The sequence below is a fragment of the Larus michahellis genome, chromosome 4, assembly GCF_964199755.1.
Source record: "Larus michahellis chromosome 4, bLarMic1.1, whole genome shotgun sequence".
Classification (NCBI taxonomy): domain Eukaryota; kingdom Metazoa; phylum Chordata; class Aves; order Charadriiformes; family Laridae; genus Larus; species Larus michahellis.
The window spans coordinates 14,047,538-14,061,089 of NC_133899.1; the positions used below are offsets into that span (position 1 = coordinate 14,047,538).

The 13,552-nt window shown below is 38.0% G+C and overlaps 1 long non-coding RNA gene across 1 annotated transcript; it reads right to left on the reverse strand.

The window, feature by feature from the left end:
* Positions 1 to 793: 793 nt before the first annotated feature.
* LOC141743147 (uncharacterized) lies at positions 794 to 4,599 on the reverse strand. Its single transcript, XR_012586966.1, has 2 exons — positions 4,506 to 4,599; positions 794 to 2,237 (listed from the first exon to the last, which is right to left on the reverse strand). It is a non-coding gene; the product is annotated as an uncharacterized LOC141743147 (long non-coding RNA).
* Positions 4,600 to 13,552: the final 8,953 nt, after the last annotated feature.

Below are 13,552 nucleotides of genomic sequence, written 5' to 3' on the forward strand. Positions count from 1 at the left end.
ACAATTTTCAAGCTGGTGGAACTATTGTGCTTTATTCCTTCCCAATATTCTGTTAAAAAAAAAATAAAATAGTTCATTTTCCTTAAAGTAATTCCTGAACTCATGAAAGGAGAAGAAGGAAGCATTCAGCACATAGTTCCTAGGGTGGATAGAAAATGATTACATTTTATTATTTACTTGGAGATCAATAAACACACTTCTAGCTAAGTGTTTTACACCCCTACAGCCATTGATAATACAACCAAAACTCTCAACTCATAAAATTCAGATTACGTTTCCTTTTCTCCATACACAGAAGCACGATGCACCAAAACACAGCACAAAAAACCAGTGAGAATCTATCTTGCTTTACGTGATCCAAAACATCTTTTTGAGAAGTCCTTACTTATGCTCTTTGGCCAAGGGAACAGGGGAGAGAATTCCAGAGCCAGAGACCTGAGAGCAGTGTATTTTATCAGCAGTGCCCTCCCCTCGCTCAAGGAGACACCAACCCCCTTCTCCAAGGAAGGAGGGCATCAGTTAGTTAAGGAGATTGCTGAGGAGCCTTGCAGACTCACCATAGAGAAAAAGAAGTGTAAAATAGGCCCTTTTAAATAAATATTTTAAAATTACGGACTTGCTGATACAGACCACAACAGAATTTAAACAGTAGATGTTAACAAAACAAATCTCTGGGTAACCAACTCCCTTCACCCCAAAATACGTAAGCCAAGTAATGGAGTGTAGCGAGTAAAAGAAATGACTTAGAAAAGAAAAAAGTAACAACAAAAAAGAACAAAATAGAACACCTGGAAAAGGAGGGAAGGTGTAGTTATTATTTTACCACACTGTATTTCACCCAAAAGAAGCTATTTCAAAAGACTGCTGCAAATTTAAAAAAAACCCAACCAATAATCCTAATGATGCTGAATATATGCAGTGGGAGCCATGCACGAATGTAGAGGTGATGCCTTTTACAAGTTTTCCTGTTACAGTTACATTCAAAGCAGACAATTATGCAAATACAAAGAAGGAAAACTCTGTAGAGAAAAACACTTCTCTCTCATAGGAATGAAAATGAAAACAGTATTAATCATATGGCTCTGGAGAATTTGGTATTAAGCACTACTAGTGACAAAAGATAAAAAACAATAATTCAAATGCATTTCAACTGTCATAGACATCCATTAATATTCTTTTCTCTCAAATTTTACATTTCTCATTTCTTTCCTCAATGAAATAGGAAAATGCCTTATGAGGAGGGATGTAAGGCACAGAAAGCAAATCAAATGGAATTGCAACAGGTAGGTAAAAAGCAAGCCGTGCTTCAAGTCAAGACAGCTTCTTGAATGGATTTATATTATTGCATAACTGAAATACTATGCCATGATTTTGGATATATTTGCTGAGAAGTATATTCCCAAAGCCAAATGGAAAATGCGCACTTACCCAGAAAATACCGTAAGGAATTGTCCTAATTTGTCCATAATAATGAAGCTGTAATACTAAAAATGCAAAAATTTCTATTTTTCAGTGACAACACACTTTTTTTTTTTCTTTTTTTTTTTTTTTTTTTTTTTTCCTGCTTTTCAGCAGACCATTTCCAGAATCGGCTTTGGCAGGCTCATACATCTCATGGCAATGCTTGGTAAACCAGAATGATGCCTAAGACAATCTCCCTTTTGGTTGAGAAAAACAACATAATTTTCTTCTAACTGCACAGTGAAATGTTGCACAAGTCAAATGGTAGGATACCTGCAGTCAGTGCAAGATTTAAGAGAGCAACAGTAGAAAAATCATACAACTTTTTTACAATAAATGTGAAATGGAGAGTCAAACTGCCCTTAACTAGAGGAATTATCAAAATATCATCCAGAGGTGAAGGTTCAAACCCCTTTTTGCAAGACACAATTGAGAAATATACTCCAGTAAAAACGTCGTTCTGTTCCTACCAGCACTTCTGACAATGCTGTTATGGAATTCTACCTTTCTCCTCTTCGGTTCCTCCAGCAAGGTGTTCTGTCTCAAAATCAAGACAGATGTCTATATATATTCTCTCTTGTCATTAGCCCTGCTGATACACCTAGACATGTGCATCAGTAGCATTCATTCTGCACACCAAGTCCGGTCCTTGTTCACATCTCATTTTCAAATGGTGCTCTCATTACTCCTCCGATATCTCATCCCTTTCACCGTATCCATATCGATACATGTGACCGAAGCTACTATCTTCTTCATACGCTGCTCTTCAGGTTATACTGTAAATTGGAACAGTTTGTTTATATAGCCATCTCGCTTTCATATGCTGCTCGCTGGCCCTCATATTTCAATAAGCTACTTATCCAACAGAAATGGTACTCAAAACTTACCTGAAACCCACAGTGACCAGAATCTGAATAGTGACATATATTTGGAAAAGAGGTTTTCCAGGACTTTTTGTACAGTCTGAGTAAAAATTGGACGTTCACAGAATAACAGAATGGCAGGGCTGGAAGGGACCTCTGGAGATCATCTAGTCCAACCCCCTGCCAGAGCAGGGTCACCCAGAGCAGGTGGCACAGGAACGCGTCCAGGCGGGTTTGGAATGTCTCCAGAGACGGAGACTCCACCACCTCTCTGGGCAGCCTGTGCCAGGGCTCTGCCACCCTCACAGTAAAGAAGTTCCTCCTCATGTTGAGGTGGAACTTCCTATGTTCAGGTTTGTGCCCATTACCTCTTGTCGGGCACCACTGAAAAGCACCTGGCCCCATCCTCCTGACACCCACCCTTGAAGTATTTATAAGCATTGATAAGATCCCCCCTCAGTCGTCTTTTTTCCAGACTGAAGAGACCCAAATCCCTCAGCCTTTCTTCATGAGAGGTGCTCCAGTCCCCTCATCATCTTTGTAGCCCTTTGCTGTACCCTCTTCCAGCAGTTCCCTGTCCTTCTTGAACCGGGGAGCCCAGAACTGGACACAGTACTCCAGATGCGGCCTCACCAAGGCAGAGTAGAGGGGGAGGATGACCTCCCTCGACCTGCTGGCCACAGTCTTCTTGATGCACCCTAGGGGCATTGTTCTCTAAGAACAGTTCTTGCAACAGAGAACACAACCACTAATTGAGGAATGTGTTGTGTTTTATCAAACCTGATATCTGCTTTTAAAAATATGATTCCCTTCCTACAGAGCTGCTGACCGATATGGTCTGCTTCTTTTCACTGAAACTTAGTATCACGCTGTGTTTTCATGTTGAGATGAAAATTGGAAAATAGGTATACAGGTTTATTCTGTTATCTTGACAATCTATTTTTCCTTGTGATATTTTAATCCACTTCCCATACTTTCAACATTAATAACTTCTGACAAACTTTTCTTCTCCCATGAAGATAAAATTCACATAAATGACCTTACACTATGTCTGAGGCTTGGAACATGAATTTGTTTCCTTTTATCGCTTTGTACTAAAAAGGAAGAAAATGAACCATTATTAAAAAGGGCTTTGCTCCCCCCTTTTTAATTCTCCTTAGGAATAACAGTTTCTTTTCCTTTTATCTTTTCATTCTGAACTACAGGTACAGTCCTATTATATCACTTGCTGATGCCTTTAAGCATAATATTTCAGTTCACATGCATTCTTAAATCAATGAAAATGAATTAAATTAGTACCTGCAGGCAGAATAAATTAAATAAAATGTACAATAATACAATTCTTACACATTTTTCTCTGTGCAAAAACATTAATATTCTGTGCCTGACATTCAAACAAACAATTTTATCCCACTAAAATGAAATATCCATATTTTCAATTTTTTTCTTTACTTATTAAAAATTAAGATTTTTTTGAATGACAGTATTCCAAGAGAAAAGGTAGTAATCTGTTTTCCCACAGAGAAAAGGAAGGCAGGGGATTCTCATTTACATTTTAAAGAATTACAAAAAATACTGGTTTTCTGGGACTGAAAAGTGAATTTCTTTTTTTACCCACAGAAGAAAACAAAATCAACAGTGGAAAAAATGTGTGAAACAACGCAGACCACGTGTTTCTGCTATTGATGTGGTATTTTTAGGAGCAAGAAGTTTGTACACATCCTGGTCTCTGCTTGAAACATGAGTAAGGATTTGACTTTCTGATAGACTTATCCACTAGAGGTAAGGCTGAGCACACGTACATATTTAAAATGAGACACCTGAATATTCAGTAACATTGACATCTGTGATTATTCTAGATAAAATTGGGATTTGCATCAGTTCTTATTCTTAACTGTTCAGCATCGTCTCTAACATCCTTGCTTATAGATTCTGAACTATGTGTTATGAACCTTTTCCAGTTGACCCACAACAACAAAAAAAGAGAATCTTGATTCAGAATAAAGTTCAAACTGCATTAGAAATTTCTTAGATAAATAAATAGTGAAAATGAGCTTTTTGACAGCTGCTATTTCCATAGCATCAACAATCTAATCTCTATGAGAGCCATAAATCCAACAGGAATTAATTGTTTTACGAAGTAATAAGGCTGCATTAGTGTCATGAATGGCATGCACTCACTAGGTCTAGATCAGGCAGTAGTTCCAAGGAATACTCCAGTGTTCCCTCTCTCTTCCTCCAAATTATCCAAAGGGAAAGAGATCTCCCACAATTCATTTTTCCTTTGAAAAACAAGGAAAGATAGAGAATCCTGAACAAAAATAAGAAAAGCTTTCAGACTTGATTTCCTTTGCTCCTTTTTGCCGAAAGTCTACCTAATTACCTTATCTAGTCCCAGCCTCTAAACGCATTATGATTTTTCATGTATTAACAAGGCACATTCCAGATGAGGCACAGAGGCAAAGCAATTTGCCCAAGCTGCCTGCAAGCCCACGGGTTTCTCAAACTCCAGCCTAATGCCATAACCAACAGGCCATCTGCTGACTTTGCAATAGCTAAGAACCCAGAGCATTTTTCAAACGTTCATCTTAAATTTCATGTTAGCATAGTTAATGCTGCCTACAAGAGAACTCATCTTATATGAGAACATAGGGATCTTCTGCTGACGACTCAGCTGGTGACAGCTCTCCAGAGTCCACTGATAATATGTCTGTGGACAGCCAGAGACTCCCTGCTGGGTATCAATACACAGCATTCATCACCCTGCTGCCAAACAGGGCCTGGCATAGTGAAGGAAATCACATACTGGCCAAAATGAAATCAATGGCAAACACCTGTTCACTGGCAGGCCCCAGATTAAACCTCACACCCGGAAAACCTTCCTTTTAACAGAAAAAAGGTAGTGTTTGTGGTAAGCTACTTTTAAAATTTTGGTGGTGGTAGTCTTTTCAAAGACCTGTGGAAGCACCTACTAATTTCAGATGATGTCACATATAGAAAGTGAGTGAGCATACTTTTTTACCTATGATTTGAAACAGACTTGAAAAAGAAAAATTATTTCCTCTTATTTTTTAATTAGAATTAGCCGCCCACAGCAGGTGGAAGGACACCGCCTGCAGGAGATTTTTTGTTGGCTAAAAACTTGGTTTATATAATCAGCATGGCAATTAGTGCGCTCTTTGCTATTAAAAGGAACTCATTACTGCTATATTTTGCTGATTGATCCATACTCATGAAGCAATTTAAAAATGTAAAAAGCATTTTGTGAACCACTTAAAATAAAGTCTTCGATATGAATATTGTGAAAATGTAACTGACAGTTGTCTTTGACTAAACTCCAAGCTATAATTCTCCAGCAGTTCAAGAAAATATACATGGAACTGGAAAATGAAAATAATTACCTTAAGTCAGATTATTTTTGCTTCTTGTCAGATTTCCTTTGCAAGGGATGGGGCCTGTTAGATCAACTAAATATTCATCTCAGATTCTGTGACACTTTCACAGATGATCTTGCAATCAGACAAACGAAGCAACCAACTTTCTACACAAGTAGTTGTAGAGTCATTGGATTCCCCTGGATGCCTCTACAACTTGCAGTGATGGCCTCTTTTCCCTGATGGCTCCTGGGAGGCTTGCCATGTCCATGAAGTCCCACTAGTCACATGGAGAGATAGCCTTCTGAGAAGCTGTTTGAAAAAAAAAAAAAAAAAAAAAATCACCTTTACTCAAAATTAATGATTAGCATAGATCTGAAACTGTTACAGAATGAGTTACTTTCAACTTTGTACTCTCTGCCAAGTTTTCTCATGCTTCAAAAGGAACTGATAAATTATCCAACAATTTCTAATATTGAAATGCAAGGAGGAGGGAGAAGAACGAGGGAGAGATGACAAGAGGGTGGACACATGTCAACTGTTGAAAGAATTTCCCTTATTCAGGGAAATCTCAAGTGAAATTCTGCCTCCAATGAAGTCAACATACAAGTCGATGAGCTCAACAGTGCCAGTATTTCAGCCTTGACCTATTGCCTTGAACTCCATCCTCTAGTGCTTCTAATAAGCAGCCTGTTCCTTTCTCCCTGACCAGCTCAGGTGTCACTTCATTTCCAAGCTCGCTGTGGCTCTGAGGCTGACACCATTCTTTTAGGCATTAAAAAAAAATAAAAAATTGATTCTTCCATCGCCACAGCAATCCAATCTGGTATTTATAGGCTCCACTACAGCACCAAATCATTTTAAAAACTGAAAGAACATCACTAGTAACTGAAACGGATACTTTTTTTGATAGGGATCATAAGTAACTATGTCTGGCCCGATTCACCTGCTATTAAAGTAAAAAGCAGACTTCAGTGAGAGCTGGGTCAGGCCCTAAAATCATGCACCATGGTCACACAGTGCTTACAATAGGAAGCAAATATGTATTTCAGCTCAGACTTTCATGAAAATCAAGGTAGGTCACTGTCCTGGAGGGCATGAAGACAACCATATCACTGTTCATGCACTTCTGTGTAAATTTGATGGGCATTTTATGTGGACAAGTGATCTCCACAATTTATTCAGGTAATTTTCGTTCTACGCTCCCACAGACACATTCTCCTGCCAGCACTAATAGTACCGATGTACTTTTTCAGAGCAATTCCTTTAAGATAATGAATTTCAATATTTAAAGGTCTATTTTCCTACTCTGTTCCTTCCCGATTCCATTTTCTGAAGAGTAAAGGATTACGCTATTTCAGCCTTTGCTCTTGTTTTCTTAGTGCATTAAGTATTTTTAGGCTCTTTTTTCCTTCCACAAAAACGAGTGCCTCTAACATTCATTTTGCTTTAAGATATTTATTCTCGCTTTCAAGCTGCAGAAACAGCTCTTACTGATATTATTTTTATCTTTCTTGGAGATGGGTGATTTATTTTTAATTGCTTCTTTAGGTCAGGATGCTGCTTACCACTATGCCTACATTTATTGTGTTCATTAATTTAAGATTTTTTAAAAAGTAATATGTCAAATCACTTTTTTTTCCTCCTGGAAAGGGAAGTCATGGTAGATAGAGAGATCAATTATTAATCAGCATTAACTGAAAGTAAAAAAAATCCAAGAAGCATCTTAAAGACTCGAGTGCTCTTGAGTGAATGAATTTATACCAGATCATACTTTTCCAGCAGCTCTCCTAGGAGAGCTCTCCTAGGAAATTAAAGCACAGGGAGATGGAGGTCTAAGTCCTCAGAGCTATTGAGGTCCCTTATTTTTATTTCAAAGCAAAAAAACCCCACATAAAATAAAAAAAAAAAAAATAAAAAACAAAGAGACAGAAAAAGAACTATCTCCAAGGTTACATAAAGACGTACATGAAAACGAAGGCCACACCAGCTCTTCCAAATATTACACTCCAGTTAATCCAAATCCAGCTGTCCATCCCCTCAAAGTTAATAAATTAGTATATTCATAGAAGTACAGAATCCTAAAACCAGCAGAATAAATTGTATCATCTACAGATTTCAACAGATACAAGTAAATACACCCTTTGTTATTTCCTGCATTTTAATTTAACAAATACGAAAAAAGTACATGCAAAAAGCCTGGGAAAACCCCATTGCTTCTCGATCCTACATATTTATTACATGGATCATAGGGGAGAGCTCAAAAACCAATTTATAGCCTTTTCCGCCAAGAAGCAGCATATTGAAAAAAAGCCAGTCTAGAACTGCCTTGAAAATGTGATTCAGTGATCTTGTATTCACTACGTTTCACATAACGCATAAAACTGGCTTTCAACTCTAATAACATTATTTTTTTCTTTTTGTCCTGTATTTGGGAAAGTAAATTTGGACATAATACTATAACTATCACACTGCCACTGAACTTTCCTACCAGAGAATAAAGTCAGTATACAGATAAGAGTTCATCCATTTCTATAAATATATATATATAAAAATTTGTGTAATTTGTTTTTTAAATATCTAATTTATTCACCATTTAAGACTAATGGGACTTTTAATACCAAATGAGTCTATACAGTCAGCTGAACTGGTTTCCTCGTTTATCAGAGTTTTTATCTCATGGACCTGACCTTGTGGCCAGAAGTCAATCTGTACCAACAGACTGAGCGTCAGAGCTGTCCCCAGTGCGTCTGACAAAGAAATATTAGTACAGGCCTAAGCCCACAGGTTTCTCAGAGTGGTTCATATCCACATATTTGGTTCACGCAGCAGTGAAAGTCCGTGAGTGACACTTTCTGATCACCAATGCGATCACTAGGAGCTGTAGCTGACTTTGGGGAGGTGTTCCAGTATGGCACTGTGGTCGATTTTCCTGCAAACGCAAACCTGGGAAAAACATTTCAATGATGCTTACGTTGGCGTTAAAGAACCAAACAGCATCACTCTGTTCACACTTTTTAAAGCTTCTCTGCTTATAGTGTCCCCAGAGTGAAATTGTGAAAATAAAAAGTAGCATTTTAGAACCCCAAGTTTTTCCTGAAACCAACATCCTTGCACATACTTGCCTGTCTGGCAAAGCATTGGCTAAAGTGAGCCTAGACAGATACAAGACTTTTTTTGCTCTAAAGTCTAATTTTAAATTTAGATAAGGAATAAATTATTGCTAGTCCTGCTACACTATGTTCATGCGGTTCTTTTCATGCTATTCTTGATACTAAAGACGGCAGTGCTATTTTTTGAAGATTTTATATGAGGGGCATGAAGGTGCCCAAATAAGCTAATGACAGCAAAGGGGCCTATCAGTTTGTGATTAGTGGAACTGACAGCTTTAACCCTACACTGCTTCCGTTCTGGACTGTAAACTGCCTGCCAACATTTCACCTGCTCCTTTTGCACCTCTTTATACTCTTTAATTTTCAGGACAGATAGCAATATGTTGCTTTGGAAACATGACACACAGCTTGTACCATCTACTTTTTGAGAGACCCTTGCAACAGTAGCAACCCCACACTTTACCCTACCTAAAACTCATGAAAAATGGGCTCATGATCATTTCTTATATTGTATTATCCAGTTTACATAGCAAGGCAGCTTCCAAGTGCATCACTCCTGTTTTAAGAAAGCCAGCAACTTTTTTCAGGGAAAGGCCATAATAAAGAATTAGAGGCATGCCTCAGTGAAGGATACTTTGGAAACTAGACACTTGTATAATGTGTTACTTTTTGTCCCTTCAGACGTCAGTACACAAGTGAAAATTTCAGATTTCTTCTCTCCTCAGAAAGTATTTGTCTTCGTCACAATTGGTATGACACAATTTGTGACTGTTCAGCATAACTACAGTAACCAAACCTACGTCAAAAGAAAAAAAGATGAAAGAGACTGTAATACTAGACAAAGGAAAGACAGCCAAGATGAATGGAAAGGCAGTACCAGGCCTCCTTGTTTCACCTAGTACAATTAGTATTTAATGCTAGTAATTCATACCTCGGTAAGACACAGTTGCCACTGACAATAATGTAGCTCCAATAACATGGGATAAAATTAACATGCATGCATTTACATACATGCACGCATTACATAAACACTGCAAACTTCACCCTTTTTTCACCTCCCTTCACAGATAACTCCATACCGTCATCATTAGACTTATTTATATCCCTGGCTAGAGAAATGCAAAAACTCTTCTGCAATTTTCCTTTTCCTCTGAATGAGCTTTCAGTCATAACCTACATTTTTATCGCATTACCATCCTTTGCTAAGTTTATAAGGATGTGTTTCAATAACTGAAATCAGTGTATTTGCTCTCAGTTGCACTGTTCATTTCAGATTAGTTGTTTATTTAACTGAACAAGCATTCCATAGAAACTTGTGACAACCAAGATCATCATCTGACCCCCTGAGATTACCCACAGAAACGCACTCACTGAACTGTTTTGAAAGTTGAGTTTGGCAAATTAGAGAAAAATATTTGCATATTCAGTGACATAGGAGGCACCTTCTACTTGCGTGGGCATGCACAGTACCTTTGTGTAGTAAAGTTAATATTTTCTGTATCTACTGACAAACTCACACATCCTAGTATCCCACCAACCTATTTAACAGTTATACTTTGATCACCTACCACATATCTAGATCATCATCCTTCTCCTGTCACGTCCTATAATAGATCTATAATTTGTGGCAGAATCGTTTGATATGAATCCCTAAATAACCTTGTATGACCTTGTACTTTGTACTACTAAATTTCATCCTAACTTCTAAAGTTTTCTAACTCTTTCTATGTTATATTCTGATTTTTCCCTGAGTAGAGAATGCTTTATAAGTTTGCCTCAGCAGATTTCATTAGTATACGTCTACTTTTTGCACCAAGGGTCACTAAAAATATGAAAATATGAAATATAACCAAGCTGAAAACTTGGACGAACTCCACTGGGAACCGTTATGAACAGCCTCTGTAGCATGATTATTCTCCTAACTATGCATAAAAAGACAGGAGAAGGTTCTTATTTATCATTTCTACGTAGAAGGACAGAAAATAAAAGCATCACATAAAAAAAACAACCAGCAGAAAATAAAAAAAACCCGTTTTGCATTATAGGCAGGTTTCCACAAGCTACTATTGAAGCAAGTACTTAGTAACAGCCATAACAACATTTAGATGATTAAGACTACAGTGCACAATTAGCTCCATTCAGGTACACGTTATACACGTATTGTTCCCGATTCCCTGACGCACACAGAGATCAATACCACAGTTTGAGACCAGGGCCAGCTTTTTTTTTTTTTTCCCCAGCGCGGTATTTTTAAACTAGATGCTCCTTACAGTAAAACAGATCTGCATCAATCCAGCTGAAACCAAGGGAGACACGTATGTTGCAAAGCAGTTAAAATTTATTTTAGAATCAAGTCCTACAATTCAACTTAAGCATTCAGATGAGAAAAGGCTACAGGCGAAGTCTCTGCAAACCTATTATAAGGGGGAGGAACGGGAAAAAGTTATGACATGCGGGCACTTTCATTGCATTAGCTCTTAATGGTATGGCTCTTTATTGCCAACAGCTCCAAGTATTACAAAAAGCTCTTACTTTGCCATTATCTGCTTCATGGTGGTTTTAAGCTGGTTAGAAGCCAAGGTCCAGCAACCTTGCATCAGGTAAAAGCTTACAGGAGAGTCTAATGATGATCAAGATCTGTACTATACACCCTGAAGCTGAGAAAAAAAGAGTGACAAAGTAACTTTATTATCGTGCCCTTCTTATTCTGCCACTTCACCTAAGACAGGTTTCACAGTGGCATATATATATACACACACACACATAGTGGCACGTGAGATTTTTTGGCCCTGCATCAAGCAACATGCTTAGCTCTGGTGCTACTATTCCCTTTCCCTACTTCTCCTTTTCTTAGTCCTAGAAAGATCTGTATTCTGACTAACCAATAATTTAAAGCCCTCCGAAATGTTAAAAAATGCTCTATTTTTGTAACATTTATACTTAATTAAGCAACTAGGAGAGATTTGTTAGCAACGACAGAAGAGTGAGTTGTTCCAGGAGGTACAGCTAAAGCTGGAAGCATCACCTGGGTTTTGACCAATAGAAAACATGGCAGTGCCGCTCAGCAGACTGGAAAAGAGATGGTCACACCAATCCTCTATGTACAATTTTGGGGAGAATTTCTCCCTCACCCCCCACAAACATTGTTAGCTGGGTGTCAGACATAAGATGGAGTTCTTCAGACAGATTAATTGTAAAATATATGTAAGCAAGGCAAAGGAAGTTTGGATTCTCCTTTGTAAAGCTTTTCAATTTTTAGTGAAAGGTGGTCACGAAGTTGAAAACAGTTTGGTTTTGTTTCCATCTGCAGGTATCATCAAAAGCAAAGAACAGGTAGTAGTGGAAGCCAGCTGACAGTCAAACACATGTCCTTCAAGAGGTAGAAGTGTCAAGGATTTTTCAGGGAACATGAAGAGAGAAAGCAAGAGAAAGGGACCTCACACCAACATTTGTACTAGCTGTCCTTGATGAGGCTCCAGGCAGCTCCATTTAGCCTTTGGCTGCTGCCTTGCCAAGCAGCGTTTCATGTTGCCCCAGGCAATTATCACCTAGCCTTTGGCTTCTGCTCGGTTGGACACCTTTTGTTGCCATTTCTGATTTGGGTGATCAGATCTTATCAATTTCAGATATATATGACTCTTTTTGTCCATCTGGACAATTATGTAAATCTTTGGCATAATCTTAGGCTTAGTCTTTTTATTTTTATTTAATTCACTTCAATGGTTTTATTTTCTTTCCTCTCTGCAATAGACTCAGAAAATGCCATTCTTCCTGCCCGGTGGAATGCCTCATCCACTTTGATTTTTCTATTCTTTTTTTGGGCGGGGAGGAGAAATACGCTTTCTTTGTATTTATCTCATTTTACACTCAAAATGTTGAGTGCACGTCTGCCAGAGCCAGACACTCCATGCCCTTCTGCTCAAGGCAATATATCTTGGCCTTATCAAGCAAGGATATATGAGATTTAGAATAAGATGCCTGCTAAAGCTGTGAACTCCTGCCTATTACTCCTGCATTAATAGAAAGAGTAGTAAAAAGCTGCCATCAGAGTTCTTTGCTCGTGATACTTTAACTTATTCTTCCTTGGCTAGGAAAAAGCTGAATTTAGATTAGACTGTAGCAGTGAGGCATCATCATTTCAACTAATTCAGGGATTCGGAAAGGAATGTTTGACTGAACGTTAATAAATTTTTTCCTCGTTTTTACTGTTCATTTTTGATCCGCACTTTTCATGTACATTCCTTTTGATCATATCTTGTGACTTTTCAAAGTGTTAGGCCCACTTAAAGAACAATAATGTCTCAATATCAAAACCCCATAACTTTAAACTTAAATAAACTGTATTGCATACACAAATCTACCTTAAAATCTATTTAGCAGCTTGCCTAGTACCACACCACAAACCAGAAATCACTGTAACAAACATTAATTCTGCAAAGGTGCGAACTGCAGTCATTTGGAGCCACTCTAGCAGGAGGGTGCTCTTATCTAAATTGCCAACGAACTGCAGGGCCTCATCTAATGCCTGCAGGCTGCAGACTCCAACATGCACCACCACATTAAAGATACATCCCCTGTTCCAGAAAGTTTACACAAGGAAATTACAACATAGCTATACAAAGAAAGATTACCGTTAAATAAAAAAAAAGCATGAAGTACTCTTGCTAGAAATAGCTTTTAAAGGAAAGGCTACATAGTGGAAAGAAAGCAGGAAACTCTTCCATTTTAACTTCCAGAAACT